Genomic DNA, 26028 nt, shown 5'->3' on the forward strand with positions numbered 1-26028 from the left:
ACAGATAGTGATTGAGTCAGTTTAGGCTTAAAAATATACTTTTAAATAATGCTGAACTGTCAGCCTCAGATAAAAATTATAATCCTGGAATGAAGATAAAAATAAGTAAGGATTTCCTGAGTGGATTCACACTGACACCACAGTGTGAGTCAACTGATATGTTCGTTTCTGATAACAGCCATCAAAACTGCCCTCTACCTCTCTGTAAAAACACTGATTGCATATAATTGTAGTAAAATGATATGATGAGAGTAATTGGTCTATTGCATCACTTCTCCCTCTGAAAGCGAGCAGCAGTGGGTGCAGGAAGCAGAGATGTTTGGGGACTTTTTGGGGGGACTGTGTTTATTTTTATGTGTTATGGTGTCTGTTTTTTTTCTGACCGCAGTGCTTTTCAGTATAATGCACCAGGAATAACATGCTTCATTATTCTAAATACAGTCTGACATGTAGGCTGCATACTGGAAAATATTGCATCAAGAGAATTATTGAATTATTGAGTATTTGCAGCATTGAAAATATACTAAAATATACCTGCAGCTGCCTTAGAAGGAGTCAGGTGATAAAATGTTTGCTCCAAAAATACAGTCAGTGTTGTCATCTTATACTAGAGGCCATCTTACAAATGCTCTTCTAAAAACGTACACAAATGTTCAGCAGCTCTGCTCCTGCAATTGTCTAAAGTTACCTGTTCACATGTCACTCACAGCTTGAAGTCTTCCCTGTCAGACAAGGGAGGTGATAGACGCGGTGAAGAAGAGTCTTGGGAGGCCATGGCGTAAAAAGAATGCTGCAAAAGCCACAGTGTAATATTTTTAACCTGAGAGCAGACAAAGCAACAGAGAGCTAAGCTGTGATGACAGTTTTTGCATGTAAGTCAGTGCTACAGTTGAGGTCAAAATTATTAGCCCCCCTTGTGAAATCCGATAAAACCCTTGATTTCTCTATGAAAATGACCATTAACAACAAGTGTTTATAGTTTATTTGTTTCCAAAATAACAAAGTCAAAATGTTCACTATGTTTGACTTGGATATTTTATTGTTGCAATGAATTGAAACAAGAAAGGGTAAAAATGGCACGTCCAAAATTATTAGCCCCCTGGCCCTAAGTAGTCAATAGTGCGCCCGTTCTGAGCCATACCTGACAACAACCTCTTCAAGTAGTTCTCTACAAGGTTGTCACATGTCTCTGGAGGGATTTTTGCCCATTTTTCCAATGCAAATTGTCCCAGCTGGTCCAAAATACAGGGTTTCTGAGCGTGGACATTCATTTTGAGTACCCGCCACAGATTCTCAACAGGATTGAGATCTGGGCTCTGCACGGGCCACTCCAGGACCTTGGTTTTGGTGTCCTTTAAGAACTGTTTGACCAATTTTGACGTAAGCTTTGGATCATTGTCTTGTTGGAAGACCAAGTGCCAACCAAAGCCTAGACTAAGAGCAGAGTTCTTCACATTGTCCCTCAAAATGTCAACATAACTTTCTTTTTTCATGATGCCATGCACCCGAACAAGGCTGCCTGTGCCTGAGGCTGCAAAACAGCCCCACAGTAAGATGCTCCCTCCACCATGTTTAATTATGAGGACCGTGTTCTGAGGGTTGAAGGACTCTCCCTTTCTTGGCCAAATATGAACAACATCCATGTGCCCAAAAAGTTCCATCAGACCAAAGGATGGACTTCCAAAACTCATCTTTACCTTTCAAATGTTCTCGGGCAAACCTCAGTTTGGCTCTGATGTGCCGCTCTTTAAGTAAAGGGGTTCTTCTGGGACGATGGTCCTGAAACCCACTACAATGAAGATCCCTCACAACTGTGTTCCTTCAAACATCAAATATCCATCCAATGGAGGTCAGGTCAGCAACAATCATCTTGGTAGATGTCCGAGGCTTCTTGTTGACATCTTGGACTACTTTCCTCTCCAAAGTTCTTGAAATCTTGCGTTTTCTACCACGCCTAGGTTTGTTTCCAACAGAGTTTGTCTCCTTGTACTTTGCAATGATGCAACGTACAGCTATTCTAGACACTGTAAAACGCCTGGACATGACAGTATAGCCTTCCCCCTTATGATGAGCCTCCATTATTTTCTTTCTGAGCTCAAGACTGATTTCCATTGTCTTTGGCATGGTTAGTATGAGTAGTCTCTCTCAATAACGTGTTCAAGTGCCCTGTTTGGAGTCCCTTAAGTAAATCTCAATGCTGTTTGAATGCTCAGGTGTTGTTAGGAAGCCAGTTGACCGACAGGTGTTGTTAGGAAACCAGCTGACTGCACAGGTGTGTTTTAAAAGTAAAAATTCACATGGGGGCTAATCATTTTGACCACCCCATTTTTCACTATATTTGATATAAAGTTATCCTAAAAATGTATTTTACATTCCAAAATGTACCAAAGCTACTAAAGAACACTGGTGAATGTTTGCTTATATCAAGTTTTATCAATGATTCAAACATTGGGCAGCATTTAAGGAAAATGTTCCAGAATTCCTGGGGGGCTAATAATTTTGACCTCAAGTGTACATCTAATCAGAGTGATGTGAAGAAATCTTCTCTCTTCCAGGTTGGCACTACACTGTTAAAATGGAAAAAGCTGTGAAAACTCAAAATTTCAAGGCAACTGTCTGCACTCGATTTTTGAGTTTTGAGGCTAACTAGAAACCTTAAAAGGAACCCTGGCTACCAAAACGTATTTTCCTATATGATCAATGTTTGTATCAGCTATATAAAAACGATAATAAAATATCTTAAAATATCTTAGTTTGTATAAAACTGGAAAAAATATTTTCACTCGTAGGCCGCCATTGTTCTTTGCGTCGCAATGATGTTTGGGTAGTGACGTCATTTGGTTGCAGCAGACTGTTTTCTTCATGCGTGTCAGCTGAAGCATGTGATTCCTGGGTGCTCTGTGAAGGCTCTGATGAACTTATGTTATATTTCAGATCAGACTGTCTGTACAGTGGCTGACTGCCCTCGCTGAAAAAGTCATCATCTGAGAGGAAAAGATCCAGAGACTGACTGCCCTCCTGAAACTGTTTTTTCAGCTCATTTTCACAATTAGCAGCAGAAACGTGGTCGTGAGTAATAAGTTGGTGCGCATCAGCTGGCCACTGTACCGCTGCATCAGATGTGTGTTTTTCCATCTGAGAGAACAATGTACACTTACGGACTGCTGTGTTGACTGATCGGGGGACTCATCGGCAGCTTCCTCTGTGATCGTGGTAGTGGTCGTGGTCGTGATCGTGCCAGGTGTGGGATGTTGACATCCCCGCAGGAGCACATCCAGCATCTCCTGCCTATGGCGTTTCCTCAAGCGGACTTCACTCTTTTCCCGTGGGCGTTTTGTCTGTTTATGAACGAAAACTGACGGCACAGCATTTGGCTTCAGTCTCCGTTTATAACTAGCAGCACCTGTGAGCTCTTTCACCAGCGTGGGTCGGCTAAATGCATCAAATGCATCTGGAGTGAAGTGGCGAGAACATAGCCGCGGGTCCTTCGGAAGTTGTGTACGTCCACAAGCAATTTCCCACTCCTTTCTTCTCTTCTCTTGGAAAGCTGTGTAGACTTACATCAGTCCCCTTGTCTCCCTTCGACTGGAAATTACACCCAAACGCAGCACAGTGTGGCATTATTATGGTTTTCACGTTCCTGAAAGCCAGCGAGTAAACACGGCGAAAACCAGAGGCTCGGCAAGACGCAACCATTACACGTCATCAACCCAGCATGCATTGCGCTAGTAAAACAATGGCTGCGCTCGTAGGTTAGAATACGTGTTATAAATTTCGCTCTTTAAAGAAATAACAATTTTTCATGTCTATTTAACAAAGCATTCTAGCATGAGACAAACATTAAAGCAGATTTATACCTATTAGTCCCCACAGTCGGGTTCTTTTTAAATTTCAGCCAACTGATTACTTTTTGTTGAGATAACTTATCATTCATATGAAGTGTAACTTAAAGTTTTGAGTTCTACATACTAAGAATTATTGTTTCTTGTTCAGTAAATGTACCTTTGTTATTGCACGTTACTGCACCGTTTTCCCATCTGCAAGGTAGCTAGCTAATGTTCAAGGTGGCTAACTATTGGTAATGACCATGCCTTATTAAACTAACTAAACAAATTAAAGTTACATTAACTGGTAATCAACTCACCATCAATTGACCAAATGTAAAGCTAGAGTTTCAATACAATACTCAAACCAAATACTCACCTTTAGGGTGATAAAATCCACAGGACAGGAGAGATGGCGCCACATGTGGGAAATTGAAAGTGTGGAAGATCCCTGTAGATTCGAGTTGGAGACCCCGTTCTCTGCCTGAAGCATACTCAAATAATTTAGCCGAGCCTCAAACTCATAATTTCAAGTTTTACCAACCTAACTTATGAAATGAGACCAACTTTACACAAAAAAATAATACAGGTAGTTAAGATAACCACTTTGATGTAGTTTGCAACAAAATGGAACATTTTTTGTTTACTTAACCAAAAAATCATTTTCAGGCCAACAATGTTAAGTTTTCATTTTTACAGTGTGGTTGCATGATAGAAATGACATCGTCCTTGCTCACACGCCTGAAGTAAAAAATATTTCCTGCTACATTCTCAGATCTACACATCTAATTATGCAATTTTATATTTAATTCTAAGCTGAAGTATCTTCAAAACTGATGACTGTATGTCTGTGTATGATTAAAGAAATGAGCTGTAATTTTGCTGTAAAAACGGGCGCTCTGACATGAGTGTTAATGGAATCTCCTTGCCCTTTGGAGCCAGCCTCGAGTGGACACTTGAGGAACTGCAGTTTTTTTTGGCATTGGCTTCTTTTCCACCCAAGAGGTTGTCGCTTGGCTATAGCATGTACTGGCACTGATGTAAATGGTTAGGAGCCGCCAGAGTAGTGCTCATATGTAAGTCTTGATGTCTGTTCACATTCATGTTCCCTTCTCCCTTGTTAAACTCTTCCTTTAAACTGAGCTGACTTAAGAGAGCGGGCTCTTCCAGTGTGTTCCCTTCCCCCTTTAAGTCCTGGGAGATACCTTTGTTTGGCTTTCCACTTATGCAGAGGCAGAATAATAAATTACTTATTTGAGAAATAGTATAACAGGGACACACACACACACACACACACACACACACACACACACACACACACACACAGCCAAACTATGATTAATTATGATTCTTTAATGAGAAGTTCAGCAGGACACACACCATTGGAGTGTCAAATTAAACTTATAATGAACAGCTCTGTGGATTTTGTGAAATTCTGAACCTTGATAAGGTCAATTCTGATACACTACAGTAAATTGGCATTTTCACCTGTCAAGTTTTTACACCCAGGCCCACCTCTGCAAAGCATGTCAATGACAGAAGTCCACATAACCCCATTAGACTTTATGCTAATCGAAAACAAAAATAATCACGCTTTTATAATTAAGGCATATATTTCGTAGCTTGACCCGAGGTCAGGAAATAATTAAGGCAAATATATGCAAACCAACAAAACGCATAGATACGCAGTACGAGGCTGCCCACACACAGACACACAACACATGCAGAGAGCTACACACCTTCCATTAGCAGGAAATCACTGTGGGAGTTGGAGGTAATAGTACAGAGGCAATAACAGTTTTAGCTAATGTAATCAGGATTCTTTATGGTGTTTGGAGCTCGTATGGGTTCCTGAGAACAAAATCATTTGCTTTGGGTGAAATGGCTGCGAGATTGAATTCTGTTAAATATGCTTCTCTTTTTCTCGTGTGGTGTTACAGCCTGCTCATTCCCAAACGGTCTATAGGCTGCTGTGTTTCGCTAAGTCGCCAAACTGCTTCAAAATATGATGATTTTGGAGCCTTCAAGCACGGTGTCTGAGTGTTTTCCTCTTTAAATGGACAGCTCCGAACAAGTGAAGATGTTTAAAGGCAGATTTAGGACAATGGACAGGTCAAACAAGCAAAGGAGGAGATTCAATTTCCACTTGAAATCAAAGGTGTATCTGCTTCCCTCATGAAACCTCTGCATGGCTATGCAGCAAGCTCAACTCTCTCCCATGAAGGTTCTGATACAGGAGCTGACTTTGGGCGCTTTAGCGGATGCATTATAATACTGTAAAACAACTTAAAATACATATTAACCCCAAAACAACAGATATCTTTATAGCAAATGCAATGTTATGAAAGCTAGTAACAAAGTTATTAAATGTGCATGCAAAAAAATCCTAAACTAGTCTAAAGAAAACCAGCATAGAGAGAGATTGATTGCTAAACCTACGATCAATGCTTCATGGAGAGCAAACAAAGTGGATGGAGTTGGACTGTGAGATGCTTCCTTCCGTGTGTGGTGTCAATCAAAATGGCCGGCTTCAAACCTGATAACTTAATCATGCAAGTGTCTGAATTGCACATGGAACAAAGCTACTATAAGGCACCAAACTGCCAGGTAGCGTTACATGGGACTTCCACCAGATATGTGTCCGGTACATCTCCGATCCACTGCAGTCCGGCTCCGTGCTGCGTTCCGAAAACGCAACTGGTGTGTGTTGACCAAGCGGCCTCAAAATATGAAGCCCATACTGAAGTGTTACAAACTGAAATTCATCGAGAATCTGCTTGAGGCTGGCTGCAGAAACACCGGAAACCACATACACACCAATTAAGAAAGACGATATTTGCAGCTTTAACTTGACATTGCTTATTTATTATGGATACCTTGTCTACCTTCATTTCAAAGTCTAACAAGCTTTTTTTTAAACCTTTCATATGAACGATCACCAACTTGACCGCAGAGCCCTGCATGTGCAGAACTGACAGCAGAGGGGACCTGGATGGTCATATTTTGAAGCACTGGGTCACTGAACAAGCTGCTGTGTTTGATGAGTTTGAAGTGAGAACATATTGGCTGTAAATATTCTGTATGAGTGTAATATAGCTTTGTTCCCAATGGAAAAGTTGGGACCCGCAGCTCTTGTCAAAAACATAATGGAATCTCATAAATCCATTTCTGTTTGGACTTTGCAAATCCACAAAGCACAAAACCCACACAGAGTCTCAACTCACAGGACTGCATTACACTGAATGCATTACATTTGGTGCTAGCAAGACAAAGACCATTAAATGAACGGTACATGGTTAATCCAGGCAAATGTATTAAAAGCAGATAACCAGAAGGACCCAGCTGTGCTCGTTATATCGTACTCTGTCAACTGCTGTAAGACCACATGAAGCTGACATTAGCTCTCATATTGCACATCATTGCTTCATCTTGGATTGAAATTGATCTGTGGGCATAAAAATGTGTTAATTTTTTTCTTTAAAATTCAGACATAAACCATAACAATGTACTTCTTGTCCCATTTGCATCATTAACCAAATAATTATTAATAAGTCATTAATAATACTGAAGACAAAGACAATAATGAGATTCCTAAGAAGAAAAGCGTGAGCTGCTTCAACAAGTGCTCCAAAGTGACATCTTTTAACATGAGAGGAATCTCTTGCATCCTTTAAATTATGAAGTCAGGTGATCTTACTTTGGGGCTTTGGGATGTCAAGTTGGAAACATGGAACAACAAGACATGCACATTTACTTGTGATTGAGAACAACTTTTTGGAGCTTTAGCTTATAACAATGGTCACTTTGTTATTCTACCAAATCTAACTAATTCTAACAATTGATGGAGTCTCCCTCTGCTGGCCATTAGGAAGAATGCAGGTTTAAAACACTTCAGAAATGTTAAAACCAGGACCTAATGTTTGTACATGTTCTTTGACCTGAGCCTATTAAAACCTCTCCTATAGCCTTGTCACATTTTAAGTGAAGTGATCCTACTGATACACTGGACTGTGTCACAGTGAGGCATCGACAACGACGACATTTTTTGTTTGTTTTCTGGTAAAAGAAGAAAAAAACAACTTGCATCTGCTGTTCGGCGTGTTCTGACAAAAATTTAGTTTGAGTGTTTTTGTTGTAAATTCAAAGTGATCAGTCCCCCTCTCCTGATAGATTACTGTATAGAGCACTTTCTGTTTTCATCTTGCACTTGTAGGCAGATGAAACCATGTCTGCTGTGAAACTTTCCAGAGTTGGTAAATCTTGTCTTATTGTATTACACAGCTGCTACCTTGAACAATTCATCTCTTTCATGCTGCAGTCTCCTGCTTTTTCTTAGTTAGTTTTAACAGCCTGATGCTGAACCAACAGCTTGTCTACACCCGCTGAAGCAGCATGTCAGCAGCTCTGCAGCGGCAGCTTTAGTCTTCCATCAGTGTCACACAGGATGTGGTAAAGCACTGCTGCTGTGCACCCAGAAATATCCTGACACTGGTGACAACTCTAAATAAAAATCAACGTTACTCGAAAAAGAGGAAAGAACAAACTTAAAGCTAAATACGAATCGGGTCAGAGTAAAGACTTGTTTGCGCACTGAGCCACGAGTCACATCTGCACTTTAAGATAAGCACACATACACTGTTGCTGCTGTGGATTTCTAACATCTCCAGCCTGTTTTACACTGCCTAGTCAACACTTGACTGTTACACCTCTGTCTCGGCATCCCTGTACATGACATCATGGTGTAATGGTGTGGCAAAGCAGCTGAGCCAGCAACAGAGGTACTAACAGAGACATAACCCTCTGATTCTCCAGCAAGCTTATGCACCGTATTCTGTGACCGCCACACACACTGGAGCTGATCCGTGCCGACTGTCTTCAATGTGCATGTTTCCACGGGAAGCTCTGCAGCACCTCTCAGAGGAGTGTCCAAAGATTTGTGCCAAGTGTATTTCCAACAGGGCCCACATGCAGCACACATCAAGTTAAAGAGAGAAGAACACAGGCACATTCATAACTCTGTATATCAGATTTTATAGATAAGCCAAGTTTCTTCAGACTGAGCTCAGCTGCCCATTTAACTGCATTATTTTTTGTGTAGAAAATATTTCACTACCAGTGCAAAAAAGGCTGTTAGTGGACACAGGCCCTAAGGATGTATCAAACAGCGTATTTTCAAGTATTCTTACAAACCTGCATTACCTGCATTTCTGCGAAAGCATCTTACAGGAAGTCCAATAATGGTTGTTCTGGTGAAAGACTCGTCCATTTTGCTCTCCTGTATTCCAAACAAGATGTGACACCCGTATAATGAGATATAAGACCATATAATGACATGAAATGGACCAGGCTGCAGCTTTGTATAGCTCATCCTTGAAGGAGAGAGCTGCACGGTGTTTGCTTCTCTTTGAACACAGAGCTGTGGCAGTGATACTTGAAATTATTATTCGAATGCAGCGTAAGAGAGGGGATGCAGGAGATGACAGGCTCTGATCTAAGAGGCCGTCGGACTGAGTGTGATGGACACTGAATGCTTTACTAGTCAGAGCTCCTCAGAGGCAGCAGTGAGAGAGGCAGCATTTCTTGGGTTAATGGAAAAAAGTGTTTCATGTTTGTGCAGGAGTTTATACCAGTCAGATGGAATATAGGAACTCATCTTCAGCTTTAAAAAAAACTTTAATGTGGTTTTACTTCCACACACAACTTCAGCTGAGATGATAAAATGATTTGTATGTTTTACATTGTACAGTTGCTACGAAACAGCTGCAGAATAGTCTCTGCGTTTGATTTTAAAAAGTGAAGGTGAGGTAAGTGCTTCTTTGTTTTGACAAAGCATCCTTGAACGTAGCTCTTTGTTAAAGATGTGAAAGAATAATTAAGTGTCACAGCTTTTTGTCATGAAGATATAATACACTGAATCTTGTACAAGGACATAAACTTAAATTTCCATGTGTGAAACTAATATGATTCAACAGGACTCTGTAATGTAAGACTTAGGTCTCTCTTTCCCCTGCCCCTCTGGCCCCCTCTGCCTGCTGCACACCTGAATGTAGCACTCAGGTAGGAGACGGTGGGTAAGAGGGGCAGGCCATGCAGAGACGTCACTCTCTGACACACACAGGGTGGAGTTTTGGTTGGTTACCCTTTTCTTTCCCCAAGTAGGTTTAGTTTTCCCTTTCAGATTTGTTATTTTGGTTTGCTGTGTTAGTTTGGGTTGGAGACTACCAGTCGTCCAGTTATAGACATTTTATTTTCTCAGTTTTCATTTCTGCTTTTAATAACTTTAGAGGGACGCTTGCTGGCAGCGACGTTCCAGCACAGTTCCGTCTTTTGTTCATTTTTGCCGGAGTCTCCTGTCCCTTTTGTTTCCCTTGTTTTCATTTGATTTTTTTTGAATATTTCTGGGGGGTTCTATTCGTTTAAATCAAGATCAGGGTTTAAGTTTGATATCTTGTGTAGCGCCCCTATGTTGCAGTCTCCACTTTTCAAGCCTTAGTTTATGTTGGTTAAGAGGCCGTTACATGCTCTGACAAAAAACTACACGTCTGTCAGTACAACCACAACAGGTTGCCTTAAATCATCATCTAAGGACATCACTAGAGGCAGTGTCATGCCTCTAGTGCCCATTCCTGTTAGTGATGTGCTCCTGTAAAGTAAAATATTTCCCAGATCTCATAAATAATTCTCAGTATCTCGACTGTATCCTGGGATCTCAAAAAAGTTTCCCCTCCCCAAAATGTCCTCAGTGTCCCTCCACAGACTCTGTAAGCCTTTGCAGTGTCAGCTGAGAGACAAAGCAAAATAGAGCTGGGTGTAAATCTGCACGCTCTGTTTACAAATCACTGGAGTTGAGGTGAAAAGCACAATAAACGAGATACAGTGAAAGCTTCAAATCGACACCTAAATCCAAATGAACTGGACTCTCTTGGCAGATATGGTCACTATGGAAAAAGTCTAATCGCTGATCTATGAGGAAAAAAATTGTGTTTACAGATCTGTGCCTGCAAACTGCAAATCAACCGGCACAGAAAATAAACTGTACGCACAGATTTGTAAACTCAGAGATTGAAACATGGCACTTATTTATTTATTAATTTAACCAATAGCAGCTGACAAAACGGGGGCTCTGTGTCCTTCCACCTTGGATGCCTCCTTTGGGTCCTTTCATTTCCCTTCACATGCTCACAATGAGGCAGCTCCTCTCATAACAGGTGACAGCCCTTTGGACAATCTGCAGTCTATGCATGTTCAATTAAATAAAGTATCAACCTTTAAGTATGCCGATGCAGCCTACATATCATGGTTATTCAAATGTAAACCGGGCTCTGCTGCAGACATTGAGAACTGCACCCCTATGTGCAAATCTAGACTGAAGTCTCAAAGTGATTTTGAACATGCATAAACAAATTTTTAGAAACAAGTCTGAGATGTTTCAATCAAGCAGTTTATGAGTTCAGTTCAAAATTAATACAATAACATAACGTTTGTATTATTACGCATGATGGGATAGTAGATTTATACGGTCATCATTTTCTCCTGAACTAAATCAGGCTTTTATTGCGCTACAGATATTTCTATCACTCCCGTTGGATTCTCCAGCAAGTTGCCAAATGCCAAGATAGTACTGAGAAATGATGGAAAGCTTCATTTTCACAGCAATAACTGTTTCACTAAAGCAATAATGGGCTGACTGCATGCTTGCCGAATTTGCATATGTAGTTTTCCTGACTCCTGCTGTCTTTATTTGCATCATTCTTCAGTTCTATCACAGCAACAGGAACATTAAACCAATTTCATACCATTAAGCAATACTGCATACCTGTTATTTTATGGTTTTAGTGCTCTCTCTCCTTCCTCCTGTGTGTTTTGTGTCTCAGAGTGTGTTATAAGTCCATTTTTCTTCTCCTTGAAAATGTGATAAAGATGTCTTTCTGCACCTGGATTTAAAGGCTGTATGTAATTGAATACAGAGAGATTATTACATAATTCTGGGCGTATTGTTACCATGATAAGTAAGTGTTACATTTTGAGCAACCTACATAAAAACAAATTCGATTAAGAGCTAATGAAAAAAATCCAGTTTTGCGTAATTCGATTTAAGGAGCTTACTTTGAATTTTTAACTGCTTTAATTGCGTTTCTTTTATCCTCTCAGGAGAGGAACATAAGCACACAAACACCTCAAAATCAGTGTCATTAAATTAACTGTAAAGCAAACACAATCCTTGGAGTCAAACGAAACACTGCAGCCTGCCGTGACCTGCTGTGTTTAGAGGAAACGCTCAGGATGATCAGAAGCTGCTCGGACTGAACACGAACCAAAACCCCACCAGAGACCTGCACGACATTTGTTATGTGTTTGTCTCGGGGATATCAGCGCCAGACTCCTGTTGATGCTTGGAAGCAACTTTGGCAAGCTAACAGGGAATGAAAACAGTCTCAGAATCAATATAAGGCTGCTCTGTGTGGATCTGATGCTGAAATTATTGAAAGAAAAGAAAATTTGTCTCTAAGGACGCACAAGGTTACTTTCCGCATTTATATCAGCCTGTACAAGCAGGAATATTAAACAGGCATGCATTTAGGATGCTAAGATGAAGTTAAAACTTCTTAACTTAATGTTTTGAGACTAGTATATAGTATTGATTACAACCAGTGAGGCTCACTGTCGTCCAATGTTCGTCTAAATGCAGAGGAGAAACATGATGCTACATTACATGAACTGAAGTAAAGAAGTCAGACATCCTGAACTTCTCCACTCTGACTTCAGTTGTGGGTGAAACCAGTTTGCGAAGAACTTGTTACAGAATCAAATACACTCAAATGACTACCATGGATTAGAGAGTGAACGAGTAAGAGATCATGTATAGATAGCAGGTTGTTACAATGCATCTGAGGGGTTCTGCTCACCCTGAAGGAGTCCCATTACCCTGTGACCAATGAAAGAGAAAACTAGTTGGTACAAAATTTTGATCTTAAGATGATTTATTCACACAGCTTTAAAAAGTCAATCTGATTCCACTGTTGGCAACACTTCCGTAGCTACAGTTTATTCTAATCAGCCTATCTGAGGGTTGAATCAATATTAACCTGAACATTTTCCTTCACAGTCAGGTCTAAAAGATTAAAAGTAAATGTTTTTTCATTTTGCATTTTGACTTGATGCATAAAATGATCACAGCACTTCTTGACAACTATCCGAGGCTTATATTTCTAGCTCTGTCTACCAGTCTGTTTAGATCTGAAGAAGCCTTTTAGAGGAGGTGTGACATTTCTTCAAGAAGTTCTGTCAATAATACATTTTCCTCCTCTCTTTTGTCTGCTGGTGTCTGGTCATCAAGTAACCACAGACCTGAAGTTTAGTGCTCTCTAATGAAGGAATGAAGGTAATATTAAAATTATCCCCCATATTGTTTATTGACTTACATTGTTAAAGGTACTAACGTTTTTGCCAAAGTGTCAACAGGCAAAGGTGAAATGTACTGGACTCCTTTCCTTGGAGTGATTGATTCTGTCCTAAATTACATCGGAAATCAGATGTCGGAGCCGGGAATGAGGTCACATACAAGTTTACCGCGTTCCAGTTTCAAGTTCGATAATCGTTTAGCCATTAGCTTCTGTTGTTGTTAGCATTTTTAGCTAGTAAAGGCAATAATACACTACATGATAGTTAGCACGCAAAGGCAACCCAGAAGATTCTCTGAGTTTCTGGTGTAGATTTCCTGACTTCAGAGGGTGTACAGGAAACCATTTTGTAATTTCCAACTCCTGAGATCAAATTTAATGCACCATTACACGCTGGTTCTGGGGTCAAACCAGAATCAAGATTTTAGAACCCCCAGGTATTATGTTATGGATGATTGAGCTGATGATAGAAGGACAGAACCCAGCAGGGTGAGCAGAGCCCGACACAAAGCAGAGGGTTCGTTCACTCTGGAGGGACATTTGTGTGAAAGTGGATTTGTGATAATCTAGTAAATCTGGGTTTTGAAGAAAGGCTCATTACAATTGGAACCTGAAATGTGCCTGAGATCAAATTCAGCATGCTGATAGATTAACATGAAGCTGTTTGGAAATTGCCTCCGCTGAACTCAGACTCTAAGATGAGAAAAATCACATTAAGGAGTCAGGTCAAAGCCAAAGGCTTGAAGGCTCCTGCTGAAAAAAGGTCTCACATATGGAAATGTGGGTAAAATCTGATTACCTCAGAGTGTTTTTGTGTCTCCTCCATTATATCTGAAGGCCTATCTTATTTCCTCTCTCCCTGAATAAACAGCCCATATCTCTGGCAAAGAGCCACGATTGATTGATCCTTCTCTCTCCAACCCACAGAGGCTGCTCGGCCTCTTGTGACAGCATTCAATCCAACCTGACAGTCCATAACAGTTCATTCTCATTGAGCCCACAGATCATCTGACCGTGAACCAGATGAAGACTCTTTGCCTTTTTGTGTGTTGAAACTATGAAATCAGCAGCAGCAGCTTTAACAAGTTTACTGAGGTCACGGAGAATCAATAACTATGAAACTGCAGCTGTGGGCAAATCATTGCTCCACTTATGGTTATTGGAGACACAGATTTGCCCTTTTGAGTGTTTGTTAGATACATTTTTTAACTCTGAGCTATTTGGGTTCACTCCAGGACATGTTTTGAATACAGGAATCTATTTTCATACATAATCGACACTCTCGTGGTGGAGAGGAAGAAATTGGTATGTTCATCTTAAAAAATGAGAAGCTTTACCAAGCTTGATCACAAATCAGACAAACAAACAGTGAGGGCAGTGGTGAGTAAAGCACTTAAGTCAAAGTATAGATCCTCCGAGTGAAATATTACTCCCATACAGGTGAAAGTTACTCAGGCATATTATCACCTGTGTTAAAGCACTGGAGTCTTGCCTTTAACAATACTTAATTCACAAATATTTCACAAAGCATTAGTGCAGTCAAAGGACATGGGTGTGCATTCTGCTACATTATGTTTATATAACACTATTAACACCATTTACATTTCTTAGACTCACATGCAACAGATTTCAAGATTTGCAGCTCCAAAATAAGAGGAACAATAACAGGAATGTCAGCCAGGCTTTATGCAGTGAGAAAACATTCAACATTTCAGTAGGTTTCTTGATGAGGTTTGTGTGTGGTAGACAGAGTGATGTGACCATGGGTGCTCAGGTGGAGAATCACCATCCTACTATGACATAGCCACCATCCCTTAATGAACCACCTGATCTGAGTGACGTTCATTCTGTTTACTTTACTGTTATTACATTTTCTCCCTTGTCATGTCTCTTTAGAACGTAAAGAAGTCAGCACACTAAGTTTCTGTTGTATCTTAACAGCCCATGGTGTGCAGATGCAGATGTAGAAGGAAACCTTGTGACACTGGCTTGCTTGGATAGTAATTAGGTTTATTACAATCAAACAGCATCAGTAACAGTCAAGCACCGCGGATGCTTGGAGGACGTCTTGGTCAGAGTGACTGTCTCCACGTACCTTCAAAAATAGGATGAAGGTGTCCTCAAAATAGGATGAGGGTGTCCTCAAAACACACATATATATGGACTCTTCAATCCTAGTTTAACATTATCTGTTATTGGACTCCATCTCTGAACACTTGTATTGACCATGTCAAAGATGTCAACTGTCACTGTCAATCATATTTATTAGCAAGGTGTTCTTCTTTTAGAAATTCCTGAATCCTCTTGAAGCCATTCTACAAATAACTGAAGTCTCCTGGAGTCCTTTTTAAAACAACACATTCCGTTGTGCCACAAGTTACTTATGAGATACTTCATATTCTTTCACAATTTTTTATCTGGGCCAAGTAGGCGTACAAAATATCAATGGACGCGTGTCAGCACAAAGCCTTCCTTCCAAAGCCAGGTCCTGGTTTTACCTGCCCAGATTAAAAGCTGTGAAAGGACATTTAGTGTGCTGACTTCTTCACCTTTTAAAAAGCATCTGTGTAGTCGCTCAACTGAAGAAGTTTGTAGTTGGAGCATGCTTTTTTGTACTCCCTTGTTGTGTTAAAAACATGCATTTAGAGCAAACAGTGGCGTACTATTAACGTTGCAAGAGTATCGGTTCTTTCGAATAGACTCCTATCTTTAAGATTACACGTGAAGCAGCTGAAGTAGACTGCACATCTCTGAGCATCTTGGCTGCCTACTGTGGGTCCGCATCGTCAACGCCACACTTGTCAAACCAGATCAATCCACAGAGAGGAGTCCAGCACATTTCAGCTCTGCATGTTGACACTGTGGCAAAAATGTTAATTTCCGACTCAGGAGCGTGGGGACGTAAATGATGAACTAAGCATCGTATATTGGTTAAATATAAACGGTCTCACAGCTTAATTCATAGGTAACTGGAAACAGCTTGTGTTTCATGATCCAGATGGTCATTTAATGTAACGCTAACATTAAAGCATTGATGGCTGTTTTTATGAGGCTTTCTCTCCATGTATCATGTGTTTTTTATTGTACCTAAATGAAGCCTGTATTTAACTGACACACTCTATGTGATAATGTAAAACTTGTACACTTGCATTCACGGTAAAAAGCTGATGAGGACGTTTCTCAGCACCCTTAAATTCTGACACAGACAAGACTCCACTTCTCCTTTTAGATTGAAACACCACTAGTTTTCGTTCAAACCTTGTTGGATGTTCTCATCAGCCTGCAGCTGTACGAGGCGATGCACATGGGGGGGAAGTTTAGATTAGACCTGGATGGGAGAAGGGCAGTGTAGCTTGACCTGTTTGGATGGAACACGCTGGGAGTCTGTGTTCAATTTCCCATGACATTTTAAGATATGGGTTGCACCAGGTAACACATTTCACACCTGCATCAATCACACTCCTCATGTCCCATTAATGCCAGGCCTGTGTGAGTGTGTATGTGAGTGTTTGCCTCCCAGCAGCCACACATGTACTGCTAGAGTTTGTATGAATGTGTGCAAGCATTTGTTCCTCTACATTTACCTCCTCTGATTAAACAGAGTGGAGAGTCCCGATGTGGGTTTTAACACGTTTTCTATCAGCAGGCTGCTGTAGCCTCTCACAGCCTGACAACAGATTCATAGCTGGGTAACTTCAGAGCAGAAACATTTGAATAGCCAATAAACTCTGTCAACAGCTTCTGTATTGCAGCCGTCCTGTCTTTATTCACATTTGTTACCTCTGCAGAGACTGCCTCCATCCTCATGACTGCCTGTCAAACTTCATCACATCAGCTCGTATCTCCGTCTAGAGATCCAGCAGAGGCATCCTGCCCAACAGAGTTTCATTGAACTTCCTCAAATTGAATCAGGAATCAGATAAAAAGCATCCAGCTCTTAATGTTTAAAGTTATCTGATTGTGATAAAGGCACAGACGAGATAATCTGTCTCGAACACACTCAGCTCAACTTTATATAGCTCTCAACTTAAAGATTAAATCCTCAAGAAATCCACATATATTGTCCATGTTTCAGGACAGAATTTTGAAGGCAGTGAAGCCAAACAGAACATAAAACATACAAAAAGCACAGCTGCAACTTTGACCTCTGGAGTTTCTGAAAATGAAACTGATCGATGAATCCCAGGTATCTCTGAGAAGATACAGACTCAGTCACATCTCAGTCACATCACCCTGAAACGTAAACAAATGGCAGTTCCCCGAGCTTTGTTGAATCAGGGTTAAGGCCATGTATGTAACTCCACTGATGGAAGAACCAACACACAATCTAAACAGAGTCATTTCTATGCAGAAATCTTACCAAACAAGATGAAATCACCACATGAATCAGCTAATATAAATCCTTTTACCTATATTATGCACTTTCTATTGAATTCCTACGGAGCCCCTGGTGCCCCCGTGAAGTCTCATGAGTTGTTATTTTGTGCATTTAAGTCATTTTCTTGTCTGTGTAAGCTTTTCACCTTGATGAATGCAGCGTCGGTAATTCAGCTCAATTCAAAGAACCTTATTTCTCTGTTAGGAGCTTCATTTGTGCAAAAGCGTCAGTGCAGACACAACACAGAGCTAGACTGACAACAAAGAAACATTTACAGCTTCAACAAGAGAAACAGTTTAAAGAGTCACCATGAATGAGTTAGACTAAAAGTGTTCATGAATAAGAAGATGAATAATGACACTGAAGGTCGGTGAAGCACACAGGCCAGCTCAATAGTTCATGAGTCTGATGGACGTTGGCACAAAGCTCAACGGGATATTTGAAGTCCTTTTTTTTAGTCCTTATATGATGAACAATATACTCACCATCAATTACCAACAATCATCCTTAAAAGACATTATTCACCATTAAGTATTTTGTATGTAACAAAAGCGCCCTCTGCTGGACAGAGTTGAGGGGTGTGCCCCATGTTGAGTTGATATGTAATAAAAACTGCTAAAACATGTTCAATAAAGCCAAACACGTATCCATAAAGGTGATATTTATCTACGTGGCATGTTTGAGATAACCTCTGAATTTGTTATTACAGTTTTGGGATGATATGGATTGATTACTGTCACGACAACACAACCCTGGCACAAGCGTGGTCAAGGGCATCCGAGCGTGCCTGCCTGAGCTAATTAAGACCACAGCATTCCCGTCTCATTGGCCAATTGGTCACGTGACCAGGAAGGCCGGCCCACCTGTAGCTCAACAGCCATAACACCCATGCTCAGGACAGTGTTGCCGTAACACTACAGTGTAACTGCGGCTCACCACGTTATGCTTTAATAACTAGATCACATCTATAACATGAACCAAAGTGGTTTAATTCATTATCCCAAATTAAAAAAACAATTGCTCTCTGTTTTCCAGCTTTTCTTTTAGCTTATTAGACCTACAAAGGTAGCTGTGAGAGACCTCTATGGTTCTATTTGTCTAGAATTAAAGGCTTGTTGGTGAATGTTTATGTCTCAGCTTATGACTACCTAGACGACTTATCTTGTGGCTCATAAGATAATTTTCTTGTGCTCACAAGATTAAAGTAATCACCTTTGGAGGACTTCAGGGATTCTGTAAAATAAGCAGTGCAGGAATGCAAACTTAACGATTCATGTGCCAGCACTAAATAAAGCTGTTTTTATAGGTTATGGTTCTTTCAATTTTCTCTGTGAGACTGGGTTTTATAGGTCAAGGCTTAATATGAACTTTAATTGAGATAAGGTAAAGGTTGCTGGGGTTTTATAAGGCCAGTAGCTATTAAACGTAGGTGAAATAAATGATCAAATGTTTCTTCTCATCAAATACTCATCAGAGAATCTGCTTTGTACGATCTGTTGGACTATAAAAGTATATCTAATGGTTGATCAGCTGATTGTTTCATGCTGAATAGGACCGCACAGGTTTGTCCCCTCTGCTATTTTTACAAGCACACATCCTCTCACAGTCCCCGCAGAAGGCTCCTGAGAGGAGATTGCTCATTGGCTCTGCAGTCTTGCTCTTGTCTCTGCGGTCACAACAAAAGCCTTTGAACCATTGACACTTGTATCACAACCTCAGATCAGTCTGAGAGACACTCAGGCTTTAAAATCCACCTCCAAACACCAGCCCTGACATTGCTCTTCCAGCTGCCCTGACAACAGCACCACGGCTCGCCTCACTCCTTATTAGCTGCAAGACGCATCCTCAAAGAATCCCCGGGTCACAGACAGGGTTATTTACCGCACCTGTCACCTGGCTCAAAGGCTCCTGTTGTCGTTACAACAACTCTGATGTCTGAGATACAACAATGGAGCAGCCATACTTCTTTTTTTGTCAGGGTGTGCTTTTTTCAGTAAGCGTTATTTGTGGAAATATTTATAGGAGATAAAATTATGTTAAGAAATATTCTGAAAACACTGCTGCATAGAGGAGTCACTGATAGAGCTGCATGTTAGTTAGCAGTGAAAAGGTAAATGGATCTAATTAGTGCCAGTCTTCTGGTTTTGCTACTTTTTTTATATGTTGTCTTGGCTGTTGAGACTCTTTCTCTTGACGTTTTAATGCCCTTCTTATTTTTGGCTGCAGTTTGATGATTTGGTTTAATTAGGTTTAGCCGTCTGATGTCACTTTAAAACCGTGCTTATCAAAGAGCTGCTTCCTGGATCTCTTCATTCCAGGTAAATTAAGGTAATTAGCATTCAACCTGATATGACCTAATATGGGACTTCAGATGAGTGCTTTTTCTGTGATGTGGTGTCACTGCCGTGTCTACCTGAAAGACGGCACTTAACACCTGGATATGAGACCAAATCAGCCGCCTTTTTCAGGAAGAAGAAACGGCAATTTAGGTTTGCATGTTGCATCAAGCAGTTGAACACATTAAACTCTGAATTCCTAAAAAACAAAAAAGCCTAAGATGTGGTAAACACTATTACAGCTATAACACCCAGTATATTAAGAAAATACTGAGCCTTTGCTTCTTCTTTTTATGACATGAAACTTGTGAAAAGTATTAAAAAACACCAGAAACTCTGATCCAGAGAAGACTTTTACTCCTAAGAATTACAGGACAATCTCTGGACCTGCCTTTCACGCATGTACCCAACATTTTCAGATGGGTTGCACATGCAGGAGGAGGTGGAGTTCTCAGTAGTGGTGACTGTTTCTGTGTTAACATCACCAAAAAGTTCATAAGTATATTTTTTTTAATGCTTTAATTATAGTTTTTAATTTTACAAACAAGAACATTTATTCCCTACATCCACCCATATTACCCACCCTAACCCTAAAAATGTTTTTCCAGAAACTCTTCAAAGAACGCCAATGCCAAAACATATGGCCCGTAGTGGCTGGACTTTGATGACATCTTAAACATGCTGGACTGGCATTAGGGTAGCAAGTCTTTCATTTGAATAATGAAGGCAATGTAGTACTTTAAATTGAACCAGGCATTGTCTAATACAGGGGTGTCAAACATGCAGCCCGCTGGCCAAAACCGGACCGCCAGAGGTTCCAATCCGGCCCGCAGAATGACTTTGCAACATGAAAATTTACAGAGAAGACAATGCAATTTTGAAATAAAAGTAACTACTATTTCAAATTTGTCCTCTGGAGGTCGCATAAAATCAAAGTGCTGACGGAGCATACCTGAATGGTGCTTTTTTTTTCTGGACTTTTTTTCTCAAAGTAAGGAAATAGATGACTTGCTGTTTGCATAATCCAGTTGAGATTCATAAAGACTTGTTCGAGCACTATAAGATGATCAACTAACTACTAACACTAGCACTACACCCCTGCATACAAACTGTTACTGTTGGAGCTGAGGGGTCCAAAATAGTCAACTTTAGCTTCTTCATTATTATAATCTATCTGTTATTTTGCTGTAAACATTACACTCTGTGTCAGGTGAATGGGTAACCTGTGTGTTTGGTGTGTTAGCAGCAGGTTTCAGAGCTTAAAGAAAAAAATATTCTGCCCACTATGAGACACATCATGGCAAAAAATACAACAACTGTTTTTGTAGAAAGATAGTTCATTAATTAACATTTTCATGTACTTGTATTTTTTTGCACTACAACAAAGGGAAAAATTTAGAGTTGTCGTTATTTATAGGTTATTATGTTTAATTTTACTGGTCCAGCCCACTTCAGATCAACTTGTGCTGTATGTGGCCCCTGAACTGAAATTAGTTTGACGCCCCTGGTCTAATACAAACCAAAGAGGTATGAATGTATCCTAGGCAAAGTTGACAAAACTTCCCAGAGAATTCAATGTTCAGGTCCTGAAACTAATGAGAGGAATCACAAAAGGAGGGAAACAGACAAGGGCATGACGTAAAACTAAACTGGAGACACAAGGATTCAGAACTACAAAATAGAACAGGAAACACAAGACAAAACTAAGAAAACACAACAAGAGACATGGATCAATAAACACTCAAGGGAGACAAAGGATAACTAATACAGAATAAACACAGGGAGGAACCAAGGCATGAAACACAAGGACAAAACTAAACTAAACATCGACTCATGACATTGAAGACGAGAAAGCAGAGAAACTTAGTGTGCTTGATGTTATAACTCTTCCTATTGGCTTTAGGTGAATGCTACATACTTTAGTCTAGCTTGTGCACAAACGTTTTACTGGATACAGTTGGGATGAACAGGCCCGGCTGTTCTTGTTCACACATGCATCTCATCTGGACAATGTTAAAAAATGTTCAGTGGTCCTTTTGTCTAAACTGTAAGAGAGCAGCTTTTATCAGTATTCGTAGTATTGTTTCTTTACATTTCCCGGATGTTGGAGGTGAAAGAGATGTGGTCATATTACAAAAAGTGCACAAATATCAGCTCAAAGCTATTACAAACACACTTTCAAGGCTATTCAAACTTCTTAGTAGTTGACCAGTCTTATCTGTTGTCAAAGACACACAAGCCCTGACAGTTACAGCTTATGTAAGGAATGGTTGTGTTGAGTTTGGCGCCCCCTGTGGACAAAACAGTACATCTGATCTCTTTGCAGATTTTGACATGTACGAGCAAAACTTGTTTTAACTAAAAACTCATCCAGCCCCCTATACATGCATAAGAAGTGGTGAATATGTTCCTCTTAAATCTAACTAAACAATCCATTTTAAACCGTATGAAGTCATAAGAACTATTTTTAACCTGAGAATGATTATAACTGCGGCTGTAAGGTTTCTATTATTTAAAGTAAACCGTCTCTGAGTGTCATAGAGAGCTAAAGGAAGTCACACAGGAACTAAGAACACTGCTGTTCTTGATCTTTGAAGCTGTTTTCAGTTAACAGTTATTCCTGTGATAAATAATCCTGTTTGGCGTGTGTACTGAGGAAATGTGACATCCCTGATTGCCCTTTGTTTGGTGAGCGCAGCGTTAGCCTTTGGAATCGCTCACTAAGGTCAGGGTGACCATCTGCTTCTGCATGTCCTCAATGGGAACAATTGGCAACTGACACTGCACCTCCTGCAGAGATTCAGAAACTGCCTCCATCTTATCTGCAACCTCCAGCCAGACATATTATCATCCTTATGCAAATATGTTCCCTCTGCCAAGGATATTACCTTGGCCTCTCTGTGCAGGTTGTGGAGAATAATTAAAGATTCCTTAGTGCAAAACATGAGCAGCTACTGTAGCATTGTGTTTATGTTTACAGCATTACCATCTTTGAATGCTCTGTAAGGTAAGTTTGCAGCGGTCACATTAGGGTCACATAAAGATTCCTATCTTGTGTTGAAACAGAGCTTATCTTGTTTCCAAAGCGCCCACATCAGTGTTATCTGAGGCTCGTTTGAAAGAGATAATCTCGACACAGTTGAAAGAGGCCATGACGAAGAGAATATGACACATCTGCTCTGAGTCGCCTCTTTTCTTCCCGTCTCCTGATTGCTCTCAGCCGCCAGAGGAGACGATCCGCCCGGCCTCCTTCAGACTCCTATCAGCCTCCACATCTCGGCCTGTCTCCTTGATACGTCCTCCTGGACTCTATCTCATCCACTTCTATACAGCCCTCAGACTTCAGCCGCTTTTATCTGCACCACTCTCCCCTGACTCGATCTTTCCTGACTCCTCCAAGTTCAGCCCCAAATGATAAAAAAAAACAGATCCGGCAGCCTTGATGTCCTCCCTCCACTCTTCAGCCTGACCATGCTCTTTGTAGTTCACTGACGGGAAATCGACATAAAGGAAGATCAGACAGAGGAGAGGCCTTTGCAGTGTGACAACTTTAATTTTGACCAAGACCATTCCTGTAAAGCTCCTTAAATCTAAAAAGAGAACCTCTGCTGCAAGTTTTTTATCATAAACTCAGCTTGTTAGCTATGCTATATATCTTTATTTACAACATTTGATTTGTTCAGATGTGGGAAAGCACATATTTTTACTCAAGTTAAAGTAGATAAATTGCTTAAAGGTAAAGTTAGAAGAACTTTTTCTTTACTGGAGTCAAACATACAAAAGTGCAGCTGGTTGTGTTTTTTTGTCCCTTTCAAACCTGCAGACCTGACGGCCAAATTCCACCAGATCCGTGTCCGGTCCAACCACCAGATCTGATAGACCTGATCTGACGACGCATCAATCTCAACAGAGCAGATTGAGTGGGACAGGAAATCAGGCACCAAAACAAAATGAAAACATCCGGTTAATTTTTAGAATAAAACACTCTGTGTTATCATTAAATCGTTTTTAAAGCTGGGGTTGGTAGTCTCGGAAAACTAGCATGAATTTGAATGTAGCTTTTCCTCATGACTCTGTCTAACCCCTCCCCTCCTCCCTCGGAGCTCCTCCAAAACGACGCCCCCCCGCTCACATTCACGAGTGCCGCTGATTCTCGACCATATGATCGTGACTGATTCAAAACCGGTCCTCACCAAAACATTATCATAGTGAAAGTTAAAAACACAAACAAACATGGCTGCTGTTAGCACTCACAACTGTCATGCTAGCATTATCCAGTTGTACAGGTGACACGATATCAGGAGAAAAGTTATAACATATATAATACTGTAACAACTCTACTGTTTGTTAAACCTGTTCAGTGTAGATATTCTTAATTCCTACAGTGTTGACGGTCAGTGAAGGCATCAGGAGAGGTGTAGATTGTGCGAGTGGGAGAGAGGAGAGGAGAAGTTTTTCATTCATTCAAACATTGATTGTTGTTTTGTTGGTTGGCGTGATCACGGCCGACAGTGACCGGTTATTAAAGCTCAACGTGTTCACGAATCGGCTCGTCATCCCTACAGCGTCCGGACGGACGCTACAATAAATATATATTTTCTGTAGGACTTACTGAACGTCATTAATTATTCTGCTTGTTGGTGAGAGCTTTTTAGACTCTGATCCGGACTACAGTCCTGAGCAAAGCACCTCATCGGGTCAGTGGGGACAGGCCCGAGGACGAGCGAGAGGGGCAGTAAATAGAGTCAGGGGAAGTAGAGGCAGGAGACGGGGACTCGGAGGAGTGCACGCCGGGGAAATGTACGCGCAGGAGGAGGGCAGAACGGCTGGACGTGATTTGATTGGTTTAAAATTTGGGGAGCCAAAAAACGGTGATTGGTTGGTGTTTTCCCAGGTTTACTCCACCTGTAGATAGCAGTTTTTTTTCACTCTTTTTTAGGAACACATCATGTATTGTATCAGGACATAAAGATCATTTTAACCAGTATGACAAAAAGTGTACCTAAATCTGATTACCAACCCCAGCTTTAACTTAACTATGACAACAAAATGTCATTTTTAGTGGAGGCAGGCCTGGAGTCATCAAGTCAGAGGTTTTCAGAGGACCATAAAGACAACATGGATGGAACGAGGAGGAGGAGAATCCTTGATTCAGTGATTGCTGCAGGAAAACCTTGGTCACGTGACTCCAGTTGTCCGGCGGTCCTGCTCCATGCTGCGTTCCGAAAACGCAACCGGTGGGTGTTGACGGACGAGAAATTCAGTTGTGACAGCAACCCAGACATAAGTACACTCAAGAAAGAAGTTTCAATAAGTAAAAATGAAATAAAATAAAATAAAATAAGCAAAATCAAAAATAGATAAAGCTAGAATACATTTTAGATATATACAATGTTACAAATGGAATTTAAATTAAATAGAAGTAATTACAGGCAGTATTAAAAATGTTTCAGTAGTGACAGGTTGACATGGTGTGATTATGGTTGGTCATGACAAATTAAGCAATAAATAAAAATAATATGGGTATGTAATATGACCATGAGTTGTAGTTAGAATAATAATGTAATATAACATAATATAATAATAATATGGCAAGATAATTATATAATACAGTATATTATGCCAGCAGCAGTCAAGAGAGAGAGTTCGGGATGAGATGATGGAGTGTGACAGACAGAGCAGAGATGGTATGGATCTGTTCATGGGGGGGGGGGGGGGGGGGGGGGTCAGTGGTCAGCATGGTGCAGTCTGTGGCCTCCGATACTGTTTAACAGTCTGATGGCGGTGGGCACAAAGGAGCGCCTGAAGCGTTCAGTCTTGCACTGTGGTGGAATGATGCGCTGACTGAACGAGCTCCCCATCAGCCACAGCTCATCATGGAGAGGGTGAGAGGGGTTGTCCAGGATGGCTCGCAGTTTGTCCATCAACCTCCTCTCAGCCACTGACTCCAGACTGTCCAGTTCTAGGCCAACCACAGAGCGGGCCTTCTTTACCAGTGTGGAAGTCCCATGTGAAACAGCTGATCAATGCACTGGAGGCGGAGGAACATGTATGTGTTGATGAACTCTAATTTTACTGGGATAGAACCT

Source organism: Notolabrus celidotus, chromosome 10 (assembly GCF_009762535.1).
Source record: "Notolabrus celidotus isolate fNotCel1 chromosome 10, fNotCel1.pri, whole genome shotgun sequence".
In the NCBI taxonomy this organism is placed as follows: Eukaryota; Metazoa; Chordata; class Actinopteri; order Labriformes; family Labridae; genus Notolabrus; species Notolabrus celidotus.